The following is a 20548-nucleotide window of genomic DNA, read 5'->3' as shown; positions in this document are numbered from 1 at the left end:
GGATATACATTACAATCTGATACCTGTCTTTAATTCTGCAGGAATTAAGGCCCCCCACGCAGGCGGAGGACAGATTGATGTTGACCCTCCTGACTTCAGTCAACTAAAGCCTGGACTCTGTTGACCTTTGCCCCAATTCTATGCTGAATTCTCCTCTGCTCAAGCCCCTTCATGAATATGCATGCACCCCTAGCTTAAAACTTCCCTAATTTGCTGTTCGGTGGGGACACGGCTTTGGGAAAGGTCCCCGGTGTTCTCCTTAGTTGCGGCAAGTAACAATAAATCCTTCCTTCTCCCGACCTTTGGCTTGGTTGTGTCTTTTGCTTCAACACCTACTGAGAGGTGAACCCAGTTTTCGGATAACAATGACATTCAGAACATGGTGGTGAAGAATGCAGCTTCAGAACCAGAGCCAGAACCAGACAGATGAGGAGAGGGCCTGCCTCACCGGAGCAGGCTTTGTGGGCTGGTTCCACATCTACACATGGGGCCTGGCAGGATCCACTGCTCCTGTGAGGGTCAGGTCACCCTGGTGTGCAGTGCTCAGCGGAGGGCTGAGGGGCCCTTCTCCTTGTCCCAGCCAGGCCCTGCCCACCTAAGCTGGCTGGGAGAAGGAGTCTGACTCTAGGCTGGTTGATCTCATCCAGAACATGCACGGGTCTTGAAATCCGTTTCAGCTCTTAAGTCTGATACCCGAAACTACCACTAGCTCCAGGTCTGGGCTGTCCAACTCCACGATCAGTTTAGTGGGCCAGGTTCAAAGAGTAGGCCTAGGCTGAGAACTCAGGACACAGCCGTTTGCGGGGAAGAAAGGTGGATCCTTTGGGGTGTCAGAAAAGGCCTAGAACGTGAAGGAGACATGGGGCCCCCAGCTGGAGGTGAGAGAGGAGGTGCTTGAGGGTAGTTAACACGGGACATGTGTGTGCATGTGTGTAGTGGTGTGCGTGCATGTGTACATGTATGTGTTTGTGTGTGGTTTTGTGTGTGTATATCTTTAAAAACAACGTTTGTCGCATTTTCCTGTTTTTCTAGAGCAGGCCTGATTGGGGCAGGGTCTGTCCTGGAACTGTCAGGGCAGTATGTGTGTGTATTGGGCTGGATGTGATTAAATGTGGCTCTCGATAAAGCCACAACAAAGGCCTCTCAATTTCTTTGGTGTTGTTTTGGGGATTTTTTTATGCCTCTGCCACCCGTGAAATCAAGAGCTTCTATTTAATTCATTTCCTCAAGGAATGTATTGAGCAAGGCCCAGGAGACTGTACCCTAGGTCAGAGACTGGGCCTGAGGGTCCCAGAGATAGAGGGATAATAAGACGTGGCTCCTGTGGCCCCTGAGCCCACAGCCAGAGGTGCACTGCAGAGAGCAGGGAGGCTCGCTGGGATAGCTTGGGCTACGGGCTGCAGGGGCACAGAGGGCTGCTCGTTCTGCCTGGGATGGGCAGCTGGAGGCGCCACCTCCAAGGTGGCCTTGAGCCTACAGTGAAGAATGGATGAGCATCAGTGAGGTCCCCATGGTGCAGACAGGCTCCTTGGCCTGAGGTCCCACTTGTGCCAGAGGTTGTGAAAGAGCCTGGGCTGTCAGAGAACTAGAAGTAGTGTGGTGTGGCCAGGCCTTGGGGACAGAGAGCGTGGAGACAGACAGATAAAGATGCTCATCTTGAGGGTTACTTCTCTGAGTTTTCTGGGGCCTGGCGGAGGAGTCTGGACTTTAGTCCACGGCAGGGGTCACCTGCTCAGCGGCCTGCAGGGCGGGGGATTGGGGGCGGGGTGTGTGAAGATGCCCGTGCAGGAGGCTGCTCTGCGGAGGGCAGGTCTTCTCCCCAAGGTGGGCCGGCACACCCAGTCGATGTGTCGCCCAGCTCAGTCTTCAGAGAACCTGGAAACCCATATTTTTATGTGGCACTTTTATTTTTAGATGTTAGTAATTAATTCAGATGTAACACATAACAAAACAAAAACACACATGCAGGTCAAACAGGAAAGGTCTGTGATCCTGATGTGGCTCAGAGGCCGCTAGTGTGACCCCAGCCTGCGGTGGGAGGGGAAGCACCCGAGGTTCTGAGTGGGAGCGAGGGGGTCAGAGCCTGTTTTTGCTGTGGAGGCATCTTGGAGACAGCCGTAAGGAGGGCAGGGTGCAGGTAAGCGGAGAGAACAGCTGAGAAGCTGAGAGAAAAATCTCCTTCCTCTCTATTCATACATTTACCGAATGCTGATTGGGCGCGTGTTCCGGGCAGGCACCCTTCTGGGCGGTGCTGCTAAGGGGATGCCCAGAGGTGGAGCTCCGTCCTAGTTAAGAGTACTACAGGCACCCAGAGGGCTCTAGCCTTCAAGGTTGCACGCTGGTGTCTTTGTTTTCTGGACTCTTATGCCTCCTTTAGCCTCATTTCCCCACCTGCTGGCCCAGGTCCAGGCTAACTCTCCTGTTCCCTCCCAGACATCCTTTCCTGTCTCTGTGGGCCCCGGGGCTATACTTTGGGTCCCAGGTCAAAACCGCCCTCAGCAGAGGCTCCATCACAGCCTATTTTCTGCATTGCGCCTCCACTCCGGTTGTACCCCCCTTCCCTTTGGAGTTTATCGCTGCCTCTTTTGGAACTCACAGTTTCTCTGAAAGCTCCCCTTTGTACTATAGCTCTGCCCTCCACGCTCATCCTCCAGTGACTAGATCCCGGTGGGGGAGGGGCCTCTCTCCCTGTTCCCCAGTCTTCGCATCAGCAGGAAAGTAGCAGAGCTTTTACTCTGGACCCGAGCAGACAATGCCTGTATTCATGCATCTAGCTGAGCAACAAGTCTGGGCCTATGCTAGTCTAGGAGTGCCCACATGAGACCTGGTCCTTGTCCTCAAGGCAGTCCCAGGAGAGGAGAGTAAGGCCTGTCCACCACCAACAGAAAAACCACTTAATATCTGAGAGATGGTCCCCATGAGCCAATGAGGGCTGTGGGAGAGCAGAGACCCAATTCTTAGTGCTAGGCATTTGACCTGCATGGGCTCATGGAATCTCACCACAACCCGTTAAGGTCAGCCCTGTTATTCTACCATTTTACAGGTGAGGAGACTGAGGCTCAGAGAAGTGAGTAACCAGCCTGAGATGGCACAGCTGTCAGCTGCAGCAACACAGGGTGGTTGACTGCCAAGCCCACTTCCTTCATGGGGTTGAGGCTTGGGGAGTCAGCTGAGAGCCAGCCTGAGGTGGTGGTGGAGGTTATTTCAGGGGTGGGGTGGGAGAGCTGGGGAGCTGCTGAGGCACAGCCCCCGTGGCCTCTGCTGGACTTTTCTGGAAATGAGGAGTGCTTCAAGCTGACTGATACATTATTTGTGGGAGAGCCTGGCTGCTGGAGGGGTCCAGCAATGCCCCCACCCTCCTCAGGCTCTCGCCCAGCCCTCTCTCAGGTCTCTGAGTCCATGGCACATGCCTCTCCCTTCTCCTTCCGGACAAAGGATGAGCACTGGATTAGGAGCCAGTGGGTCCTAATCCAGGAACTCACCCATGACCTCGACTCTGGGCCTGTAAAATGGCATAAGTACTGACTATCCTGCAGGGGCTTAGTAGAGATCAAAAACTTGAAGATTACAGAAGGAAACTGCTAGAAATCTTTTGAGGTGCGATTCACCAGGTATTTATTGAGCAAGTACTCTGTGCCAGGCCGTGCACTGGATTTTAGGAATACAGTTCCCAGGAAGACAGACACAGTTCTTACCTGCATGGGGCTTAGAGTCTACAGGGGAGGCGGGCGTGAAGTAGTGGCACAGATAAATACGTAAGTACAAAATGAATCGTGCCCTACAAGATTGTTTAACCGGGACCAAACGTGGGGTCAGGGAGGATTTAAGGGATTTAAGCTTAAGCTGAAGGATGGGGGTGGTCAGCCATGTACAGGGCAGGGAAGGGCCCTCAGGTACAGGGTGTAAATGCAAAGCCCTGGAGTGGGGAGTGAGCCAGAGGCTTGTGACAGGACATGAGGGGGAGGGAGGACTGACAGCTGGGTTAGGCATGGCCTTGCGAAAGGGAGCTAGCAAAGGAGTTTAAGTGACCTAACAACAATAAACCTGATCTACAACCCTTGTCTCCTTGTCCTGGGCCCCTGGAGCTGCTGCCTGCCTTCTTTGCCCTCGGTGTCCACTCTGTGTGATGAGAAACTGGGCTTGGGGAGGAGGTCTCAGCCCCTGCCCCCTCCCTGAACCAAGGGGCAGCTGATTGAAAGCAGATGCCTTGCCCTGGTGTGGCCCTGGTGGCAGCGGTGAGGCTGGCTCCCCACTGCTGACCTCAGACCTGCACCGCTGGCATGTCCAGGCCGCAGACTCTCTGTCAGCAAAGCTGCATCCGTCCTGCACAGAGACGGTCACTGTGGCTGCCCACACCCACAACCCAGCAATTTCCCTGCCACGGTGAGAGACCTCCTGTGCTCCTGGGCCAAGGCCCAGCCTCCTCTAATTGGGCCTGGAGCCCCGGCTGGAGGAGGGAGAGATGCCAAGAAGGTTCTTAGAAAGGCACGAGTCTGGGAGAGGTCCCTGTCACCCTTACCTGGTTCCTCAGCACACCTGTACCAGTGTCATGCCAATTGGGGCACCATTTTCCTATGTGCCTCGGGCTAGGTTCTCGGCTAAATGCTTTACGTCCTCCTACTAAATCCTCACAAACAGCTCCATGAGGTCCATACTGTTGGCAAGGTGCATGACTGAGGCTCAGAGAGGGTGCTTGTCACATAGCTGGTAGATGGCAGAGCTGGGGTTTGAACCCAGGTATTAGGTTCTAAAGGCTGTGACTCCAGTGGTCCAGTGGGCTCTGGCTGTTCCTGTACACTCAGACACTCCCCGTGTCTGCTGCTCCTGAGGGAGCCCAGCTCAGCTCCAGGCTGCTCAAGGCCCAGAGGCTCCTGGAGGTCTTAGCACAGGGCACTGAGATGGACCCAGAGAATGTTGCAGCAGCCTCTGTGCGGTGGGAGCCCCTCTCTCGAGCAGCCTGAGCTCTGGGCACTGTCAAGGGCAGTATGCTTGCTGTTGACTCAGTTTGAACCATGCCCAGTGGTCCCTTCAGAGAGGGGAGTTACAATTTTGATGGTTGCTTCTGAATCCCCCTGGGAGCACCTCTGGCACACGTCCCCTTCACTAGGTCCTGCCATCACACTCCCCAGTCCCTACAGTGCACCTGGAGGAATTCAGGGATCTCCCAGAGATGCCTTGTGGGTCTTTCAGCAAACCTAGTGCCACCCTGACTGCCCCTCGCTCTTAGGCCACCCTAGAAATGCGTCCTCTTTCCTCTGCTCCCACAAGGCTGCCCACCCCTCCCGCGGACCCATCTGTTCCCCCATTACCCTGGTTTCCCTGGTCCATTTCCCTCTCTTTTGTCCAACCCAGCATCTCTGCTGGATCCCCTCCTTCAGATAGGTCTTTCTGCTCTCAGTCAGTCGGTCAGTCAGTCAACAAGCATTCACTGAGCCATATGGACAAACTGACAAGAGCTCAGGTGCTGGAGCCAGCCACCAGGGATACCAGAACACAACCCTCTCCCGCCCTGTTCCAGGAGCTCACATCTGGTGCTCCTGGAGCATGAGGAGAAAAGTCTCCCCTGCTTCCCTGGCCTCAGCTTTGGCTTCTCCCTGCTGTCTAGTTACTGAGAAGAAAAATGATGCCCCATGGAGACCACTTTTTTCTTTGTTCTGTGTGAGAGTTACCTTGGTGGTCTGTGGGCAGGTGAATCAGCACTGAGGCTAACCATGGAGGTTGGCCAGGGTGTGCTGCTTTCTGGGGACTTTCAGACACAGAGGAGTAGCGAGATCATTTGTGCTTTAGGGTCTGGAAATGAGAAGTAGCCCCAGCCCCAGCACAGATCCTGGGGAAGGAAAAGGGACTAAACTCCAATCTGTGGAGAGTGGACCCAGGAGCCCTGCAGACTCAGCATGGGAATGGTGGTGTATGGGCATGAACAGCATGAGAGTGGGTAGTAACTCTGGGAGCAGGACTGGGGGCACTTTGGGCCCTACCTGGAGTTATCCCCCTGGAAGATCCATGTGGCCTGTGGGGCCCTGGGTGGCACAGGACCAGCTTCTCCTTCTGACCATGTGGGAATAGTGTCAACAGGCAGCGGGACTGGTCAGAGTTCCAGGGCTCCTGACCCCCTTTGGGAAGTTGACCACCCACTTCGGAGCACATAAGACTTGGGGTTCTTGGACAATTCAAAGGGAGAGGAAGCTTCAGGAAGAAGGTATAGATTTCCTTCAAGTATAGTAGACTGGGTCTGGATGGTTTTAATTAAAATTCCAAAATCAAACAAATGCAATAGTATTTGTACCCCAATTTTCTGTTGCCACTCATCAAGGTTACTAAATAAAACAGCAGCTTCTATATTCCAAGAACTTACTGTGTGCCACATGTGTGCCACATATATGCCAAACCTTCCATATACATTATTCTATTTGATCCTCAAAACAAGAGAGGTGCTTTTTATCATCATTTTACACATGAGGAAACTGAGGCACAGAGAGTTTAATCAACTTGCCCAAAGTCACACAGCTAGCAGAGCTATGAACTGGGTTTATAATCCACATTATCTCTCACTCCAGAATCCTTCAACCACAGATCCCACCCTACATCTGCATCTAGGGCTTCCCATCTGTGGGGGTCCCAGGAGATCTGGGCCTGCAGGCAGGAGTCCTGGGGTCTGGAGGCTCCAGGACCTAACATGATGGGGCCACTGTCAGGTGCCTGTCTCCCACAGCTGGATTCTACTACAGTGTGGATGGCCTCCTCTAGAAAGCAACCTTCTCCTGGGCTGCGAAGGAACAGGGTGACCACAGCCAGTGAACCCTGGGGCCCCTTGAGTTTCCACTGCCCGCCCGGCAGGGTTTCACAAACCCGTTGACGTTGACAGGGCAGCCTGTGTGGAGAGAGCAGGAAGCCTGGGGGCCCTGTGGTCTGCTGGCATTGCTCAGAGTTTCCTTAGCTGAGCTCTTCCTGCAAGGCCCTCTTCAGGGCTCTGCCAGGCCAGCACCCCTGCCAGGCCAGCACCCCCTGTCCTGAGGGCTGCTTTGGCCTTGTCTGGCTCTGAGAGACAAAGCCTACTGACCCCAGGGTCTCTGAAGGGCCAGGAAGGCCCTGTCCTCTGGGCGCTGAGCCTTGGCGGAGCTTTGAGATTCTGGCGATGGCCTCAGGGTGTCTGAAGGTTCCCGGGGACCAGCACGGTGAAGTGGGGCAGGGACAGTGCTACCTGCAGTCAGAATTCCCAGCCTCCAAGCTCAGCTCCAATGCAGACTAGGGCTGTGACCTCTGGCAGGTGTCTTACCTCCCCGAGCCCCCTTCCCTCATCTGCCTTACAGGGGTGTAAAACCCTTTTTAAACAGGAAGATGCTCTGCAAGTATTAGTGGCCCTCACCTGGCCGTGGCCTGACCTTAGGACCCATTGGTCCTCCCTTGTGGAAAATGCCAAGTCTGAATTTGCAGGTTCCCACAGAAAAGGGGAAAAGCATCCTAGGTAGAGGACAGCCTGAGCAAACACTCAGAGTCAGGAACACACACACACACATCTGTTGAGCTCTTTGTGCCAGGCACTGTCTTAAATATTTTACATACATGAACTCATTTCTCTCTCTTAATATCCCTATAAAGTAGATACTAGCTTGCCCCCATTTTACAGCTGAGGCAATGGAGGCCCAGAGAGGTAAAGTAACTTGCTCAAGATCACACAGCTGGAAGTGGGGAACCAAGATTGTAACCCAAGCAGTCTGCGATGAGAACATGAGTGGAGGCAAAGGCAGTGGGCCTGGAAAAGATGTCAGGGATTTGGGCACATCTACCTTGTCCTCTGTGGTAGGGCCAGCGTCTAGTACGGTGCCTGGCACACTGTGGGTACTCAAAGGTGTTCCTGAAACCTAGGCTCTGCAGAAGGTGTGGTCAGCTTGTTTATCTGGGGACACTGAAATTTTGCACGATCAGGGGAAGCTGGACTTACTGGGTGGGGGGAAGTATGGGCCCAGGGCTGAAGCCTAGACTGTCTCATTGCCTCTTTGGCTTGAGATTTGGTCCCTGCCCAAGCCAGTCCTGGGACAGTAGTCTCCTTCTCAGTGGGGCTGCTGGACCCCCACTGGCAGGAGGGCCCACCAGGTGGACAGGCAGGAATTTTAAATAGTTCCTCAATCCCCCTCTGGGCCCCTCCCCTTAGGCCCTGCCTCTCCTCCCTTCCCTCAGGTACTGGCACACTACCTACTTTCCTCCCTGTGGGATGTTCTTCGCTCCCGGAGCTCAGGTTCTGGGGTGGGCTGGACTTCTGGGGGGACACACACAGACTTGGAGGAGCGTGTTTGCTGCCGGCAGAGGCTGCTGAGAGACCGACCTGTGTGCCGGGCTGGAGAGCTGGGAGGCTGGTGAGAAAGGAAGTTTCCGTGCTCTGTGGCACTCAGACCCCATCAGGAATGTGGCTTTGGGCCAGGATCCCTCTGGGCAAGAAAGGATGACTCGGCAGAAACAGCATCCTGACCCCACAGGATAACTGGAGCCGTTGCACTGGGGGTGGATGCCAAGCGGCAGGGCTGGTGAATTTATGACCCCTCCACCTCAGCCTTCATCTCCACCCTCCCCCCAGCCCGCCTTTAGATGCCCTTCTCTGGGCTGCGGTCTTCAGACTCTCAGAGTAACAACTTTCAGACAGACTGGACCGGGGGCCCCCAGCTCTTCCCACTCCAAGGGATGGAATTAAGAAATGATGGGGAGGAAGCAATCTGCCATTGAGGCCCCCAGGTCTGGCCAAGGGCAGGCGCCCAGCATGACTCAAGTTGGGGGGCACTGGGCAGTGGAAGGAGCTGGCCTGGGCCGGGCACCGGGGAATTCCAGCCCAGCAGAGCCAATTGGAAGCACATGTGTTTAGACAGGCATGGAAACCCACAAAGCTGCTTTTCCGTTCCTTGAGTCCAGCTTCTGAAAAATGAAGCCTCTATCACCAGGAACCCTGGGAAATGTGTCCCTTTGTCACCAAAAGCTTTCATGGGACAGGCCAGTCACTACTGGGGAGTATAATGGCACTCTAATTGGTGCCAGCCTTCTGCCCACTTGCATCCCAGGTCCTGAGCAGAAATGGATGATGGTGGTGGTGAAAATGAGGATATTGTTATAGCCCCAGCCGCTGCTGCTGTTAGAATTCATCAAGTGTTTCGCACATACACTGCTAACCATTTTTACCTATTTAATCTCACGCATTCCTCATAAATACCCTATAAAGTACGTATGTACTGATCTCCTAATTTTAAGAAAGGAAACAGCTTTGCAGAAGATTAACTCGCCTGAGGTCACCCAGGTACTAAGTGGCAGAATAAACTTCCAAGTCTGGGATCTTAATGATTGGCTTGATTTCATGACCCCCTTCGGGGAAAGAGGAAGGCAGAGTGCTTATGGCTCTGCCCCCTTCCCTGGGTGCCACACAGTGACCGAGGGTCACCAGGGTTGGCCCATGGAAACACTGACCCCTTTCTGGGAGCTGTTGCAACACTTGGCAGTTTCCTATGCAAAGCATCTTGGGCTCTTGGGGTCTGGCGAGCAGTGAGGATCCTGGGATTTGGGGCTAGACGACACGAGTCTGCCCTTGACTTACTAGCTGTGAGGCTTTGACACTTTACTCTGTCCCTCTGACCTTGGCTCCCTCACCTGTTAAATGAGAAGGAAGAACACAACGACTTGCCCTCCGTTACCTGCCCAGCGAGATAAACCATAGACCATAAGGCCACTGCAGCCAGGGGAGCCAGCCAGACAGCAAGCAGAGGGCCTGACTGGGGCGTCCAGAGGGGAAGAGGTAGGCGGGGCTGGCATCACACGGCTTGTCTCCCTGGTCAGGAAAGAGGCGGGCAGAGATCAGGACTTCCTTTCTTAACAGATGGCAGCTGCTTTGCATTAATTCATCTGCCTCATAGAGATCACCTGGAGGTGAGGACCCACAGCAGAACGGCTGCATCTTCCCAGGAAAATCCCATGGGCAGAACAGGTCTAGGCACCAGATGACAATCAATTCCTTGCAAGGGCCCTGTTTTCTGACTTCCCTGTTGATGAAATCTCTTGTCCTGCTCTAACGTGGGCTTCTGTTAGTTGACTGGTTCCTGTTGCCCCAGCAACAGCAATAGTGGAGGAGGTGGCTGCAAACGGCTGTTAAATCACTTAATCAACTGTGACACACAGGCACCCTGCCAGACAGGGGTGGTTACAGCTATGCCAGACTTAGTCACTGCCTGCAACTTAATGTGGCTAAGATGGTCATAAACATGCACGGAACAGGCAAATAGGCCCCCAACAAATACATCTTGGTTGATTGACTTCAGAATCATGAAGACATTATATTATGTCCCTTACAGTTTTATCCCTGAGTTTATTTTGTTATATTCAAGACCTTGGCAATTTCCATAGAAGGTGTATGGGCAGGCTATCCCCCCAGTCACCCCATTCCTCGGCTCTTCATAAGGATTTATCAATAACAACATATCCGTTCTGTTTGGGCTGTTATTATGGTTCTCTTCTGAAACATCCTGTAGTGGTTATTTTTTGGAAACATCATTTGGCTCATAATTTCTTAGCAACAGAATTGAGGGCTAACAGCCGATGTAACTCCAAGCGAGATGATTGTACCTCGTGCGTGGGCAAACAAACCCACAGCAGCCAAGTCCGAGCACTCTCTGATTATGGGTTTCATTGCTTTAGGTCATCGAACGTCACCAGTATCCACCACGAGCCAAGCTTGCTTTGTTACATGCCTGAGAGCATTTGCTGTGGCAGCCACGCACCCAGGGCCCAGGAGAGCTTTCAGTCACCAGGTGCCCAAGGCCGTCGTCACAGCCTCATCTCCTCCGGGTACAGGTCCCAGACTGTGTGTCTGACTTGGAAGAGGAGGAGGGCGGGGCTGTGGCCCTTCACCCTGTGCGTGCCTGCACATCATGTCCTCACAACTCCCCCTGTGCAGCGGTATCAGGACTGTCCTGCCGTGTGACAGCCGAGGAAGCGGCAGTTCAAGCAGGTGAAGCCACCAGCCATGGCCACAGGTTGGCAGAGGCAGGATTGGAATCAGGACCTGTCCAAGCCCCCAGCCTCCATCCTTTCTTTGTTTCCTTCCGTCCTTCCTTCCTTCATGTCTTCTTTTTCTTTTTTTAATAGTCAGTATTCTTAGTTCAAGGGCTCCTATTGCAAACATAAAACCAAACATGGGCTTTGATTCTGGGAACCTGAATTCACACATCTAGGAAGAGAAAAGCAAACTGTGATCCATGTCCATGGATGAAAACCAAAGGATCATGGTTAATCACATTGGAGTTTTTCTTGCTGTTGTTGTTTGTTTGTTTGTTTTTTGGCCCCTCCGTGCAGCATGCGGGATCTTAGTTTCCCGGCTGGGATGGAATCCGTGCCTCCTGCAGTGGAAGCACAGAGTCCTAACCACTGGACTGCCAGGGATGTCCCTCACACTGGAGTTGTAAAATTTCTACAGCCTAGAACCCAGAAGCCACAGGTCTTATAGGTCATTCTGGATGTCCCACGGGGTATCTGTACTTTTCTTGAGTTGAGCAAACTTATCAGCCTTCAGCTTCTGGTTAATAACACTGGTTAACCCCCAAGCATTAAGGATATATGAACAGCTCCGGAAGACTTCATTCTCAATGTCGTGCATCCCCTTCACCATTGTTGACACTGGTTGAATCCTGGATAGATTCTTAACCATGGATTCAATGAGATCAGTCACATTTCATCCAATAGACCAGCTGGTTATCCTTTTAGCTTGGTGATTTCACACGCACTTTCCACCACGGTCTTGTACGCTTCCTTCCAATTTTCACTATTGTTGTTCTTTCCCATTTCTGGACTCAGTTCCCGGAGAGAAACGCTGGCCACATATACTCCAAACAGCCACACTTGAGTTGCCATGTTCTCTCCAAATCCATCCATGACAGCTGCCGGCATGAATGCCAAGTTTTCAGCCATAAAATAGTGAAACCTATCAGAATCCACATTTGACACCCACTTTCAATCACGCGGTGCTTAAGTAATCCACTTTCCAGGTAACATATGTGAGAATATCCACTGGGCTGGAAACCACAATTATGATGCAATCAGGACTGTACTTGATGATCTGAGGAACAATGAATTTGAAGACAGCATTCCTCTGTGGCAGATTAAGATGCCTCTCTCCTTCTCACTGGTGCACACTTGCAGCTACCCTCACGATCTCTGAATTGGCAATCACAGAGTAAACTGTATCAGCCACAAATTTGGTGTCTGAAGAAAGAAGTCCCCATGCTGCAGATGCATCATTTCTATTTTGAGTTTATCTTTGCAAGCATCCACAAGGGCAAGTTCATCAGCCAGGGACTTTCCCAGAATGCTGATGTCACATGCCATACCTACATGTCCAATACCCACTACAATGATTTTATTATTTGGGGCTGTTGCCTCTCTTCTGCGACCAGCGCAATCAGTTTTTCCTTAAGAGATGCCATTGTGCACAGGAGAGAGAAGGCTTTGGGGACAGTTGTAATGGCCGTGCAAAGGATACAAGGTCAGCCATGTGTCCAGCCTCCTCTCTTTCTGTTCATCCTGTTCACGCATCCAAGTCCATAGGGACAGCTAGGCCTTCATGAGATGTGTGATCTCCATAAGGCTGTTCTCCAGAGTGTAGCACATGAGGGCCATTGCCGCACACCAGTTCCATAGCGGAGCCACTGACCCCAGCATTCACAGGGAGTGTGGGGCCTGCCTGCCACTGGGGCTCGTAATCCCTTTTTTATTTTGGTCCCTCCCCAAGGCTGAGACCATGGTTCTCCATGGTAGGAATGCAAATTAAAGTAATAGCGACCACTTATTACTCTGAGCCAGGAACTTGATTTATATGCCTCTATTCACTCCTTAAAACTTTATAAGGACATTTACAGATCAGGAAATTGAGGGTCAGAGTAGTTGAATGACTTACCATAAGTTTCATAAAACAGGTTCTTTTGGTGACACCCACAGTCATCCTCCTCCCCTTCCCACAGCTCTGTTACTCATGAGCGTAGGTGGATTCACTGAGCAACCCTTGATGCTTATGCTCTGGGTCCCCTTACTCACAGCTGCCCCTTCCAAGCCCTAGAAACCTATTCACATGGCCACATATTTTTGTGAAATTTGAAAAAATAAGATGTTTTAATTTTATCTTCTAGAGGAGGGCTTCCCTCAGGTTCCACAGAACCTGGATCACCTGTTCATGAGCGTATACCTTAAACATCCTATCTAAAAGTTTGCTTCCTCCTTCTGTCTCCTTTCCCTACTTTATTTGCTCTCCTTGGCACTTTCACTAACACACCATGTACTTTATGTATTTATCTTATTTACTGCACATCGTAGGCACCACTCACTAAGTGTTTTGGGTTGAATGAAGGCAGCCATTGTCCTTATACATAGAGCCATCCTGTGCAGTAGGTTGTTTCCATATTATAGAAAAGATATAAAGATGTGAGAAATGGCTTGTTCAAAGGCACCCACCAACAAATCCAGTCCCCATTCTCCTGCTCTGAGCTACCTTTGGACTTGGCCATGTCTAGATTTCCTCTGGCCATGACATCATAACTTACTCATAGATCAGACATCTCCCTGGTATTTCATCCTTGACTCCTCCCTCTCTCAACAAGCTCCCCCTACCCTCCAAATACTATTGACCGCCTTCCAAATATCTCTCAGACCCAATCACTTTACTGCCCCCACCACAAACAGGGTCTTCATCAGCTTCCTGGTGGTCTCCTTGCCCCTGGTCTTTTCCCCCTACAGCTTCCAGAGGCTGACCTGATCAAGTCACTCTCCTGCTGGAGAACTATCCCATGGATTCTTATTTCTTAGAGGTCAGATCTGAGATCCTCAGCCTGACCCACAAGACCCACATTGGCTTTTATTTTTTCCAGTTCCTCAAACTCACCATCTCCTTCCTGACTCAGAGCCTTTGCACATGCTCCACCCACCCTCAGCGGCTGCACATTCTTCCTCTCCTCCCTCCCTATCATCCTACTTAATTTCTACTCACCCTTTTGGTCTCAAAGCAGCATCACTTCCTCAGGGCTACCTTCCATGTCCATCCACACTGGGTGAGAGCCCCTGTGAATTGTTTTTACAGCTCCCTGTATATCTCTGCTAAGAACTGATTACAACTGTCATTAAATAACCTATCGCATTGTTTTTTTTGGGGGGGGGGTTGATCTGCTGTTGTGACCCCTCCCTCCACCCTCCTCCTCAGACCAGGTGTACCTTGCTCACTACTATATCTTTGTATGCTATTGTTCGTTTGTTTGTTTCATATTGGAGTATAGTTGATTAACAATGTTGTGTTAGTTTCAGGTGTACAGTATGTATTGTTTGTTTGGCTTAAGGGATAAAGACATGTATTCCTCTCTCACATATAACCCTCAAGGTGAGTGTTTCTTATCAGCGGGCAGCAGTGTTCCACGTTGTCCTTTGGGGACCCAAGTTCCTTCCATCCTGTGGCTCTGTCATTCCTAGGAGTCGTCATCTGCATAGTTGAGGCTGGGTCATTGCCACATCTGAGTTGGAGCCAGCAGAAAAGGGGAAGAGTTTTCTAGGTTTTGGCTTAGCTCCAGTTATCTACTATAGAATAACAAACCACTCCAAAATAGTGCTATAAAATATCAACTATTCCATTATCCTCATCGGTTCTGTGGGTCTGAGAGGAATGCTGGGGATTTTGGACAGAATTCAGGGAGGATGGCTTGTCTCTCTGCTCTACAACGTCTGGGGCCTCAGCTGGGAAGACTCAGGTAACTGGGGGTGACTCAGATGGTTGGGGGCTGAACTGTCAGGAGACACCTTCACTTGCCTGGTGCTTGGCTAGAAGACTGGGCTCAGCAGGGCTTGTTCCAGGGCACTGACATGGAGCCTCTCTAACTTGGTGGCCTCAGGGGAGTTGGACTTCTTTTATGGAGGCTCAGGGCGCCAAGAGCGAGTGTTCCCACAAGGTAGAAGCTGCCTAGCCTTCTATGCCCTAGCCTCGGAAATCACATTGCTTCCCACTTTCCTCTTGGGTGAAGACTGCCCAGGTTCAGATAGAGGGGTCATAGACACCTACCACTTGGCAGGTAGAGAGTCAAAGACTTTGTGTCATGTTTTAAAACCATTATACCTGGAGGGGCTAATGTCAGCTTTACTCACATTGCCCTGGTGAGAATGCAGTCATATGGTCCCTTCTAAACACACAGGGCTGGGAAACGCTGTCCCTAGTCAGGCAGCCATGCGCCCAGCTTCAAGCCCGTTATAAGAGAAGAGAGAAAATGGATTTGGGTGGACTCTTTGTAGTCGGCCACGGTCTACTCTGGCTACCAAATATGTGTGTACTCCTCTTCCCACATGCAATACACCTCTCCTCAGGAAAAAACCAAAGTTCCAGTGACTGAATCCACCGCTGCCTATTTGTTGAACAACTAAGTGATTGAATGTCTGCAGAGCCTCTGTGTTCACCCATCCATTATGGATGGTCCATTTCTTAACCTAGAGCCTTGATGTCAGCTAGTTCTAAGTGGGGAGGCAAAACCACGTAGCTGTGGCCTGTTAGGAATGAAGAGAAATCTGCTTTTCCTTTTATGTCAGTACTTAATTCAATCTACTTACGGAGCAGGAATATAAAAAAATGTTCATCGAAAAGAGTATCTGTCTCACACAGCATCTAAAATTAATTCCAGATGGATCAAAGATTCAAATGTAAAAAGTAAGCCCACAAAATGCTAGGGTTCAAAAAGGGTAGGAGCAGACAGCTTACAGGAGAAAATAAACAAAAGGCCAATAGTGGTATGAAAAGTCGTGTTCTCAAGGATGTGGGGAGACAGAAACTCTCACATGTTGTTTGTTGGTGTTTGAGTTGATCATATTTAGACGGAGGGTTGGCATTATCTTTCAAGGTGTCAAATGTTCAGTATTTTTTACCTGGAAACTCCACTTTGAGGTATTTATTCTACAGATATACAGTATTCCCGCAAGTGAGCAAAACTATATGTCACGAATGTTCAATGTAGGCTTGTTTAGAATAGCTAAGTCTCTGGAAACCACCTAAATACCCATCCATGGGAAACTATCAAGTAAAGTAGAATCTCATGCAGCTGTTAAAAAGAACACAGTAGATTTATTAGTACTAACACAGAAAAATGTCCAAGGAACAGTGACAACTGGAAACTAAAGGCATGTTGGAGAACTTTATGCATAGTGTAAGTTCACATGTATAAAGAAAGGAAACAAAATAATATATTCATATGTATTAAAAGATACCTGGAAAGATTCATAGAAAGTTTTAACAATAGTTACTTCAGGGGGGAGTGACTTTAAGGCTGGCGGTAGCAGGAAGATTTTTACATTTTCCCTTATACCCTTTCCCACTATATGGATTGCTTTACAATACCCATGTATCACTTTTTTAGGGGAATCAAATTCAGAATAGTGGGCACCTCTAGGGAAGAAGGGAAGGGCGTGGGAGAGAGGTCATAGGGCCCTTTAACTGTATGTATAATGTTATGTTTCTAAAAGAAATTGCAATGGTCAAAACGGTAAATTTTGTGTCAGTGTATCTAAACACAACAAAATGAGGAAAAACTGTGGCAATCTGTTAAGAATTGATAAAGCTGGTAGGTGGGTACTAGGGGGTTCATTTTATAATTCCCTCTGCTTTTCCATATTTTAAAAACATTTCACAACTTTAAAAAAGTTTTTTTTTCTAAAAAGGATTCATTCAATACAGAAGATAACATCAATGAAAAAGAAACCAGAAAAATGAAGCAAAAGGAAAACACAGGCCGTAAAATAAACGACTTCACGGCCCACACTTTTTATAAGCAACGTGGTAGATTCAATCACAGTCTCGTCGGAGATGTGGACACGTTTCCCACGCCGAGCTCAGGATGCACCTGAGCCGCCAGGAGCACAAGAGATGGCGTCGCTCAGCAAAAGGAAACGTGCCACCGTGGCGCGAGGCTGGAGGCGGGTGAACGTTAGGAGCTGTCGCAGCGGAGGCAAGAGCTGGCCAGTGCCCTGGCCACGCGAGCTGCCCCCCTCAACCTAAAAAGCAGTGGGGCAGCCCTGCTCTCCTTTCCCTCAGCGGCCTCCCTCTCTGCCCCTTCTCCCGCTCCTGCCCTGGAGAGTTGGGAAAGCAGCGGGCTCCCCGCGCACGCATGCACACCCTTCCCTGCCCCCTGGTCCCTTCCCACCCTGCTGGGCCTTAGTCTGCTGTACCTGCAGTTCTGTGATCCTTTTTGGTTTCCTTTCTTTTGAAAATACTGACCGCAGTGCCATCCTGAGTCTGAGGCTTTGAAAACCCTCTTCCTGTGAACTTGAAACGCGGGTGATAAAGAAATAAAGGGCAGAGGGCTGTGGGTTTCACCAGCTGCCTTTGTTCTGGGCACGGAAGCAATGTCACAGGCAGACAGAGGTGGGGTGGGGGTGTGGAGTTTGTCCTTGAGGCTCCTAAGACTGTCCTGACGGGGCCTGGACATCAAGGGGCAGGTGGCTGCCCGGGGTGCCCTGTGAGGTGGTGAGCTCCCTCCCCATTGCAGCCGGGGTCCCACCTAAATGACTCGTGTCTAGGGTGCCTGGAAGGATTTCCACACAGGGAGGTGCACTTGTTCTGCCAAGTTCCCTTCTAGCTGGGCTCCACGGGCAGGGCTTCGGGGCCCGGTCCTGCTGTCTGTCCTTCCACCGACCTCAGCCATCCCTTGGGCAGACCCTGGGCTGCGACAGGCCTACTGCTGCTTCTCTCCAGAGGGGCCAGGTGGCGAGGCACTGCCCTTCCTGCAGCTGCTGAATGTGTGTGTGTGTGTGTGGGGGGGGCATGTGTGCCACTCAGGCCCCTGCAGAGAGAGAGAGAGTTTCTGGGTTCCAGTCCTGGCAGGGCCTCCGAGACCTGCTGATCAAGCCTCTCATAGTGCAGTGTTTGGATGCCCAGGGTTTCTGAGATGGATGCGCAGGGTGTCTGGCTCCTCAGTGGCCTCGATTTTGTGTTCCCTTTGCTGCCTCTTAGAAACCAAGTGCTGGCAGCCAGCCAATGCATGCGGGGCTCCAAGCTGGAATTCTTAAATTCACCACTGAATTTCAAATTCGGGACACACTCACTGTCCTTTTTACAGAGAAGGAAACTGAGGCCCAGGGAAGTTGAGTGGCTTGTCCAGACTCCCCCACTGGGAAGGAGTGGAGTTGGGACTGGGCCTCTCCTCACTTCCGGGTCTGCTCCCCAGCTTCTCCACGCTGCTCTGCAGTGCCCTGGGAGGCTGACCTGTGGGACTGCTTCAGTGGTACACTTACTCTCTGCCTTGACCAGTGGGGAGGACCGCCAGCTTATGGAAGGCAGAGAGGGGAGAGAACAAGGGCACTTACTCCCCCTAATGCCCCCTGTGGGGTTGCCACTGTCTGGCTGCATCCCTCAACTGAGGCCTTAGATACTCACAGGCAGCCTCTCCCCTCAGGCCCCTTCTGGTCACCTCCCCAGCCCCATCAGGCTTAGCAGTGGAACAGACGGCTGCTGTTGGTCCAGGTTCCTGCATTCCTTTCCTACAGCTTGCCCTTACCTTTGAAAAGAATCTCTTTATTGAATGCTCCTCAAATGGTCCAGTTTGAGTATGCTTCCTTCCGGGACCCTGATTGAACCATACCATCCTGCCAGCTCATCGGCAAGGATCCCTGGGTCTGCTGAGTCATCACAGATTGCAGCTGGGCCCGTGGGGGGTGCGGGGGGGGCTTTCTAATTCCTTCTCTCTGCCTCTGCTCATACCCTCCCCCCTCCCCTAACTGCTTGCTTTGCCTCCAGCCCTCACCTGTCATTCTTCCCCTGTCAGAGGTCTGGGGATGTTTAAGGGATGAGAGTGACAGCTAAGCAACTTTCACGCCTACCCTGTCTACCCATGATACATCCAGGAAGCAGTGCTCTGAGGTCTTGGACGTCACAGGCCAGTCAGACAGACCCTGGGTCCTTGGGACAAGGTGTCTTGGAAGCCAGTGCACAGAAACAGGGTGACTTCACATTGCTGGAAGAGGCCTCTTCCCTGGGGACCCTCGATCAGGAAAGCTCACCCACTCACTCACTCACTTGCAATACAGAGGCTGACTCCCTACCAAGCCCACCCCCAAGGGAACTGCATGTCACTTCCTCATGGACTCTATCCCTGGCCCTTGGCTGAGGCTGGCTGTCCCACTACGTGTTCCCAGCACATCCCATCCCTCCTCGTTTTGTAACCCTCATCACAGCGATATCCCTTGTCCATTGTCTACATCCTCCACTGCTCCATCCTCTCCCTAAAAGGAGACCCTGTGTCTGTACTGCTGACCGCTGTATCCCCAACATCTGGCACAGGGCAGGGCACACAGTAAGGGTTCAGCAGATTGTTGAATTGAAATGGAAAAACAATATTTCAATCAATACCATGCAGATTATTCCTCTTGTATCTAGGTGGACACTAGGAGAACAGTGACCAGCATGGCAGGCTGGGTCCTGGAGAGAACATCAGCCTGAGGAGGCTGGAGGCGGGCCTCTGGTCCCTGCTGTGCCTTATACTAAGTTGGGGACTCTGATCAGCCTCTGGGCTTTAGGTTTTCTGTAAGATGGGGCTAATATTGACATTAATGTTTTCTACTGCTTCATAACGAATTATCACAAACTTCCCAACTTAAGACAGCACACATTTGTTATCCACCGTGTCCATGGGTCAGGAGCTGGGCACAGCTTAGCTCGGTCCTCTGCAAGGCTGCAGTCAAGGTGCCTGCCAGGGCTGCATTCTCATCTGGAGATTTTAGTGAGGATGGATTCACTTCCAGGCTCACACAGGTTGTTGGCAGAATTCATCTCCTTGTGGTAAAAGACTGAAATCTTGCTGGTTGGTGGTGGTGGGGGGGACTGCTCTCAATCCCTAGAGGCCACCCACGGTTCCTTGCCATGACCCTCTCTATAGGCCCTCTCAGAACATGGTAGCTTACGACTTCAAAGTCAGCGAGAGAGGAAGTCTCTAGTACCAGTCTGCTGGCGAGACTGGGTCTTTACAACATGTAATCAGGGAAAGGACATCCCATCACCTTTGCCAATATTGGTTAGATACTGGCATACTGGTTATTCCATTGATTAGAAACAAGTCCCAGGTGTTGCCCATACTCGAGGGGAGGAGATTACATAAGGGAATGAACGTGGGGATATGGGGATCATGGGGATCACCTTAGAATCTGTCTCCTACTATATTAATCGCTCAGAATTCGTGAGGGAGTTAAATGAAAGAAAGCACAAAAGAGCTTCACACAGTGCCTGGCACTTAGTGAAAACTCAGAAAGTGCCATAAAAGGCAGCTAAAAGCAGCTGTTTCTTCTTTGGCCCACTTGGAAATAGGAAATGTTGATCCATAATTGGTCCCCAGGCTCCACCATGTCCTATTGTCTTCCATTAGGCTGCTTCAGCCGTTTATATCATCTGTCTGGATCTTGAAGGCAGTTGAATTTGTCATGTGGTGTTAGCTAGTATGATCAATAGGTGTTCTTATTATTGTAGTTTAAAGTTCTTGGAAGATAAGTTCTGTATCTTATTAACTTTTCTAGCCTC

The 20548-nt window shown here is 51.0% G+C and overlaps 1 pseudogene across 1 annotated transcript; it reads right to left on the bottom strand.

The window, feature by feature from the left end:
- Positions 1–11470: 11470 nt before the first annotated feature.
- LOC308612206 (L-lactate dehydrogenase B chain-like) lies at positions 11471–12500 on the bottom strand (annotated as a pseudogene). Its single transcript has one exon. The product of its transcript is annotated as an L-lactate dehydrogenase B chain-like (transcript).
- Between the last annotated feature and the right edge of the window lie 8048 nt (positions 12501–20548).

This window comes from Mesoplodon bidens (assembly GCF_964165515.1).
Source record: "Mesoplodon bidens genome assembly, chromosome: 2".
Classification (NCBI taxonomy): Eukaryota; Metazoa; Chordata; class Mammalia; order Artiodactyla; family Ziphiidae; genus Mesoplodon; species Mesoplodon bidens.
This window is presented reverse-complemented; position numbering and strand designations above follow the sequence as displayed.